Source organism: Rhinichthys klamathensis, unplaced genomic scaffold, assembly GCF_029890125.1.
Source record: "Rhinichthys klamathensis goyatoka isolate OS25496 unplaced genomic scaffold, OSU_Roscu_1.1 h1tg000014l_1, whole genome shotgun sequence".
Lineage (NCBI taxonomy): Eukaryota > Metazoa > Chordata > Actinopteri > Cypriniformes > Leuciscidae > Rhinichthys > Rhinichthys klamathensis.
Genome location: NW_026606566.1, coordinates 1,361,869 through 1,369,966, shown reverse-complemented (window position 1 = coordinate 1,369,966; position 8,098 = coordinate 1,361,869).

The window sequence follows — 8,098 nt, the reverse complement described above, 5'->3', positions numbered from 1 at the left end:
TATAACTTTTTTGGTTTAGATGAGAAAGAAAAACACTGCATTCCAGCCTAAGATGGAACAATGAATTCTGAATTATACCAGCAATTCTAAAGAAAAATGTCAGGACATCTGTCCGTAAACTGATTCTCAAGAGCAGGTGGATCATGCAGCAAGACAACGACCCCAAGCACACAAGTCATTCTACCAAAGAATGGTTAAAGAAGAGCAAAGCTAGTGTTTAGGAATGCCAAGTCAAAGTCCAGACCTTAATGCAATTGAAATGTTGTGGAAGGATCTGAAGAAAGTAATTCATGTGAGGAAACCCACTAATGGGCTGAATGTGTCGTTCTGCAGGTCAGATCAGCAGGATCATTTAGTTTCAGTTATTGCTGCACAAGGGGGTCACACCAGATACTAGCAGCAAAGGTTCACATACTTTTGCCACTCACACATATGTAATCCTGGATCATTTTTCCCAATAAATAAATGACAAAATGTTTTTTTTTTTATTTCTTTGATTGGGTTCTCTTTGTCTGTTTTGGGTCATATTTATGCAGAAATACAGACAATTCTAAAGGATTCACAAACTTCCAAGCCCCACTGTATCCACCTTATTCTGCTCTAAACAATGTGCGCCGCCATGACGACGACTCCGGTTGCCTATTTCCGGTTCGTAAGTTACTGTATTAGCAGTGAGAAAATGAGTTCAGGCTCTACGTGCTGTTGTTGGTTGTTTTAACAATTCAAAAAAGATTAAAAAAAATACTTTTTAGAAACTGGGTGCTTTGAGCATAAGATAAAAAGGAGAGAATGCCCATGTCCGGTTCGTATCAGCTACATTCAATGCCAGAGAGTATACGTTTTTGGTTAGCTACGTTAAAACTGAAGCATCCAACGAAAAAGGTGTATGTCTTTCCGCACCATTTTGTTGACAAACGCCTAATACGTTAACAGTAGGGATGGGCATTTCAAGCAAAAATAATAATCGAAGATCGCTGGGTATTATTTAATTATTATTCGAAAATCGCACCCCTCCATCACATCACACACACATGCGTATAGGCTATAAGCTACACACCAGAGCACATGAGCAAAGCGGAGCAGTGATGCTTAAATATAAGTAAAAAAAAAAAAAAAACTAAACATACGTTTTATATTTAAGTTTCACAATAATGTTTATTTTATTTTATTTCATCTATGTTGATCATATGAAAAGGGAACCGCATGGGATGAGTCAGATATGATCATAAGATGCCCAATATATCGGGAAACACTCTTTAAAGTGAATTTCGTTTAGTAGAAATTGTATCTTCATTTTAATCAATGTTTTATCAACAAATTGCCTGGAATGCTAATAAATAAGAAGCTAATACAGGACACGGGGTCGGAGCCGCGGGCGCGTGAACTGGAGCGCGTCTTATTAATCAACGAAACTCAGCGTAGGCTATAAGTTACTTGCCTCACATATATGAGAAGTATATCTACAGAAAGCTTGAAATGTGTACTTTTAAACAAAATAATTAAAAACGAGAAAAAATGGGCTGCTCTCTGCTTATGTATAGGTTAATTCGTATGAAGTGTGCATTTTTCTCTTTAGGCGCGTTCTCTTCTGCGAAATGGCGAGTCAGCATCATCAAATTTATCTTTGCAGTCGACACTTACAGAAAACACTAGTTTATTAATAAACAATTCAAATGTTTCATGCATAATCATTACTTTTGGCGGTTTTTTGTGGCAAGCTTTATGCGTGCGTTGATATGCAGAATAGTCAATATATTACGAAAACGCCCATTATGGTTTAGCATTCTCTCCCATACAGTATACATAACTTCCAACCCAACTTCAGTCGTGCACGGGCAGGGGGAGATCTACTTATTTCACATGTTTTCTAACCAGCACATCACTGCGGCGTTCTGAGCGAGCGGCGCTTAATCTTCATAAAGCTTCGAACCGGAAAAGGACAACCGGCTTCCGGTTCTAACCCGCTATGAATCATGGGTAAATTCACTAACCAAGAAAAAGGTGGATATGCCATACATAGACACCATATGGTTCCATATTGATGTGGATATTTTCAAACATCATAGAAAAATATAATTTGCAAATCAATGTTGGAATTCATGTCAGACCTATCATTTGGAAATCATTTATGACAAAGATCAATGTCCATACAGTGCATTTAAAGAATATATATTTTAACTTCTTGTTATGTTGCCTTATGTCTAAATACTTAAATAAATAAATAAATCTACACAATGCTCCACTCACAATACTAAAAATATTGGTAACACTTTATAAAAAGTATAGTTTAATAAAGTATATACAAATCATTTGCAAATAGTTAATTCATAGTTTATAAACGGTTGTTGATACATTACAGTAATATTAGACTACAGTATATGCAAATGATTTCTTCATTCTTTGTCACTGTAATTACAGTTTTTAAAAGTTGCTTACTTAGACACTAAAAGTGGAACTTGAGGCCAACTCAGTGAAACCCGTCACTCATGTACCAAATCTGCAAAACCCATTACGTGCATTACACTCAGTTTAAACACAGTTCTCTACATTTAGACACACCACTCAAAAGTAACAGCTCTTTTGTTTCATTTAGGAAACACTGCCTTTTAAATGCCACATTCATTTCCCGATTATACAGCCAACGATCAAGTGTGAAAACACTTGTACATAAATTGATCACTTAGAAATAAAAACGTCTCGGTTACGTATGGTAACCCTCGTTTCCTGAGTAGGGAACGGAGACGTCTCGTCGGAGGAGTTTCCAACGAATTGGGATCACGCTAGGGAGACCAATTGCCTTCGAGTGAATTAAAACGAGCCAATAAATATTGGCATGCGGGATTTGCATTCCGCATCCCGCCTATCAATGCGGGTATAAAAGCGGAAGCGAACACACATACCATTGCTTTACGCTGAGGAGCCGGACGGTGTCCAGTCCCCCGCGAAGGTACAGCAAACATGGCGACGGGACGAGACGTCTCCGTTCTGTAACCGAGACGTTCCCTTTCGTATGGGAACTCCTACGTCTCGTCGGAGGAGTTTCCAACGAATTTGGATCCCAAATAAAACGCCATGATGCTGGCCCCTTCCAGCGCCCAGCTAAGCTGCCCGCCAAGCAGTTTCTCAGTTTCTTCCGGGTGGGAGCTAGCTAAGAGCAAATCACACTGCTGTTCCGCAAGACCCGCTCAGTGGATTTGGATAACACTGGGGAAACGTGCCCATGTGGGAACGTTGCGGAGCCCCCGGCCAGCCCGAAGGGAGGCACTGAATACACATATGAACTAGCCCGTAGGGTAGTAAAACATATGGGAGTTCTCTAGGTAGTCCCAGCCCGTAGGGTGGGTAGCATACTCAGCAAGGACGACAGAGTGAGTCTGTCGACGGGAAGACACGGAGCTAGCCCGTAGGGTTAGCAGGAACGTGGAAAAATTTATCACGAGGAAGTCATCGTGAAGGTCACTCAGTCTACTAGCAACTTCTTAAGAGAGGTAATAGACATAGCGTCAGGCGGTCCGCCACGCCTGATGCCGAGGAGTGATGGAGGAGCTCAGAAGGTTAGCCGTTTGTTGGGGAACCAAGGAGCAAAAAGGCGCACGGATCCAGCTCATAAGGCGGAATGGCGCAGCAAGCCGACAGAACCTATTCCCTCGCGCCACTGACCGTAGCGAGTAAACGGGAGGAAACCAGTTCAACACGTAAGCTATAAAACCTGCCAAACGTGTTAGGTGTCGCCCAGCCCGCAGCTCTGCAGATATCTGTCAGTGAGGCACCTTGCGCCAAAGCCCAAGAGGAAGCGACACTCCTAGTGGAGTGAGCCGTCAACCTGGATGGGCAAGGTACGTCCTGGGATTCATAAGCCCGGACGATAGCATCCACTAGCCAGTGGGCTAACCTCTGCTTGGAGACAGCCTTCCCCTTCTGCTGGCCTCCGTAACATACGAAGAGCTGCTCTGAGGTCCTGAAGCTTTGCGTTCTGTCCACATAACAACGTAGTGCACGTACGGGACAGAGAAAAGCTAGGGCTGGGTCTGCCTCCTCCACGGGCAGCGCTTGCAGGTTCACTACCTGATCTACAAATGGAGTGGTAGGAACCTTGGGCACATATCCGAACCGGGGTCTCAGAACCACGTGAGAAAGGCCCGGTCCGAACTCTAGGCACGATTCGTCGACCGAAAAAGGCTGCAGATTCCCGACCCTCTTGAAGGAAGCTAGAGCCAATAGAAGAGCAGTTTTTTCAGACAAAACTTTTAACTCTATATCATTTAAGGGCTCAAATGGGGGCTTTTGAAGCGCTCTCAGCACCAGGGCTAAGTCCCAAGAGGGTACAGGGTGCAAATTACGAGGGGGATTTAACCTCCTAGCACCCTTAAGGAATCTGATGATCAGGTCGTGCTTCCCTAACGACTTCCCGTCGATCACATCATGATGGGCAGCTATTGCGGCCACATATACTTTGAGCGTGGAGGGAGACAGCCTTCTCTCCAACCCGTCTTGTAAAAAGGAAAGCACGACACTGATCGGGCAAGTTCGGGGGTCTTCCCGGCGGGAAGTACACCAAACGACGAACAGGTTCCACTTCAACGCATAGAGGCGCCTCGTAGAGGGGGCTCTAGCGGAAGCGATGGTATCTACTACAGCCTGTGGTAGGCCATCTAGAACCTCCGCGTCCCGTCCAGGGACCAGACATGAAGTCTCCACAGGTCTGGACGCGGGTGCCAAAGAGTGCCCCGTCTCTGAGAAAGCAGGTCCTTCCTCAGAGGAATGGGCCAAGGAGGTGCTGTCGCAAGGAGCATGAGTTCCGGGAACCAGGTCCGGTTGGGCCAGCACGGCGCAACTAGCAAGACCTGCTCCTCGTCCTCCCTGACTTTGCACAGTGTCTGTGCGAGAAGGCTCACTGGGGGAAACGCATACTTGCGTGGGCCCTGGGGCCAGCTGTGTGCTAGTGCATCCGTGCCGAGGGACCCTCCGGTCAGGGAATAGAACAACTGGCAATGGGTCGTGTCCGGAGAGGCAAACAGATCTATTTGAGCGGCTCCGAAGATTCTCCATAACAGCTGAACCACCTGGGGATGGAGTCGCCATTCTCCCGGAAGGGGCGGCTGCCGTGAGAGCTCGTCGGCTGCACGGTTGACCACACCAGGGATATGAATGGCCCGAAGCGACCTCAGATGCTTCTGACTCCATAGGAGGAGATGGCGGGCGAGTCACGACATACGACGGGAGCGTAGACCACCTTGATGGTTGATGTACGCCACGGTCGCAGTGCTGTCCGTACGGACCAGTACATGCCTGTGCAGAAGCAGCCCCTTGAGGCGGCACAAGGCTAAGCGTACTGCTTGCAACTCTAGGCAATTGATGTGCCAATGCAGCTGAGGCCCCGTCCACAGACCTGAGACTGCATGCCCGTTGTACGTGGCCCCCCATCCGTTGGCAGAGGCATCCGTGAAAACCACAGCATGCCTGGACACCTGGACTAAGGGCACTCCGGCCCGTAGAAAGGCAGGGTCCGACCAAGGACCGAAGGTTTGGCGACAGTGCGGGGCAATGTTGACCCGGAACGTGCCGCTCTGCCACGCCCATCTCGGGACTCGATCGTGAAGCCAGCGCTGAAGCGGTCTCATATGCAACCGGCCGAGCGGCGTTACTGCGGCTGCGGCTGCCATATGCCCCAGGAGCCTCTGAAATTGCTTCAGTGGGACCGCTGACCTGCCTCGAAAGGACCTGAGGCAGTTGAGCACTGACTGGACGCGCTCCTCGTGAGGCGCGCAGTCTGACTGAACGAGTCCAGCTCCATGCCGAGATAAGAGATCCTCTGCGTGGGGCAGAGTTTGCTCTTGTCCCGGTTGACCTGAAGTCCCAACCGGCTGAGGTGCCGGAGCACCAGGTCCCATGGCTGTTCCATTCCTGGAACAGCAGACTCGTTGAGCGTGAAGATATCAAACCAATCTTTGTAGCTCATCACTCAGAGGACACTAAGTACGGCTCCGAAGCTAAAAGCAATGGTATGTGCGTTCGCTTCCGCTTTTATACCAGCATTGATAGGCGGGATGCGGAATGTAAATCCCGCATGCCAATATTTATTGGCTCGTTTTAATTCACTCGAAGGCAATTGGTCTCCCTAGCGTGATCCCAATTCGTTGGAAACTCCTCCGACGAGACGTAGGAGTTCCCATACGAAAGGGAACTTAGTGTTTTGAGAAAGAAGGAAATTATTTTTACCACCTTGCATTTCTATTTATAGTGTATAAACAGAAACTACACTATTGTAGAGCCAATAGTGTCATGATTCAGCTCAAGTCAGTCCAGTATTGATTCAGGTTAGTTCCATATGTGTAAAATCCATCAGTTGTGCAAGTGTATTTTCACATAACATGTATGACAAACGATACTCGGTTACTAACGTAACCTCGGTTCTCTCTAGAGAGGGAACGAGTATTGCGTAAGTTTAGCTTACGCTACGGGAAAGATTCATCTTCTCGAGATATTGAAGCCAAAAAATTATTCTTAATTTTGTATTCATTGTCAACGCAGTGCAGCAGCTAGCAGACCTAGAGCAGGCCATCTCGCGTGCTCATTGGCTGCCCTGCTGGCATCTGCTGCAGCCTACCAGTGAGCCCCGCGTGACGTCACGCCCAATGAAGGGCGCTCGCGCCTTCATAGCGTCACAGCCCGCCAGAATGGGCGTGGCTTAGCGTATAAAAGAAGGGGCTGTAGGCTGACTTCCCTGGTTTTTCGACAACTGAAGCGAAGTCGCTCGTGGCGCGAGCACGGCCGGTTACGCAATACTCGTTCCCTTTCTAGAGAGAACCGAGGTTACGTTAGTAACCGAGTATCGTTCTCTTACGAGAGGTTCTCTCGTATTGCGTAAGTTTAGCTTACGCTACGGGAACACTTTGTCAACGCCGTGCGCGCCAAGCATCCACCATGAGACCCCGAACTTTCAGGGGAACCCTGTAAGGTGGAGAATAAGGTGGCCAGCCACGCGGGCCATCACTTGTACATACGCACACATAGGGAATACAGAGCAGCGCGCCGGTCTGTATAGGCACATGGCACATACCCTACTTAGTGCAGCTCAACCAGGAGAGCTGAGTCATGTGAGAGTGATCTGAGCAGGAGGTCTGGGCAGAATACACCTCTGTGTATTAAAAAACTGACAACAGTTTAGCCTGTAAGGCAGGAACTTCTAGGTTATAAAACCTGACAGAGGTAGACGGGGAGCTCCAGCCTGCCGCTACACATATGTCATGGATAGAAATTCCACTGGACCATGCCCACGAAGAGGCCACGCCTCTCGTGGAATGAGCCCTGATGCCCAGAGGGCATTGCAGACCTTTTGACGCGTAAGCGGCTGCTATAGCGTCCACTATCCATCTGGACAGGCTCTGTTTCGAGGAGGCGAGACCCTTGGTGCGCCCACCGAACGAAACAAACAGCTGTTCCGAACGCCTGAATAAGGCGGAGCGCGTAATGTAAAACCTCAGCACTCTGACAGGGCAGAGGAGGTTCACATCACTTTCGCTGTCAGATGCTGGCAGAGCTGACAACGAGATAACTTGCGCTCTGAACGGAGTGCCCATCACTTTAGGAACGTAGCCATGTCTAGGTCTGAGGATGACTTTAGAGTCATACGGCCCGAACTCAAGACACGATGCGCTGACAGACAGCGCATGCAGGTCCCCCACACGTTTTACTGACGACAGTGCAGTCAGAAAGACGGTTTTCAGTGATAGATATTTCAACCCCACGGAGTTTAGTGGTTCGAAGGGAAAAGCTTTCAGGGCCTCTAGGACCAGTGAAAGATCCCACATGGGAACCGACGGGGGGCGCGGCGGGTTCATCCTCCTAGCTCCTCTAAGGAAGCGGATGACCAACTCATGTCTTCCTAATGACTGGCCGTGCGTCGATTCTGCGAACGCTGCCACGGCCGCCACGTATACTTTGAGTGTGGATGGGGACCTTCCCTTATCCAACAGCTCTTGTAGGAAGGAGAGCAGATGCGCCACCCCGCATGTCCGCGGGTCCAGACCCCTGTCGGTGCACCATCCAGAGAACACCGACCATTTAGACGCGTAGAGCCTTCTCGTGGAAGGGGCTC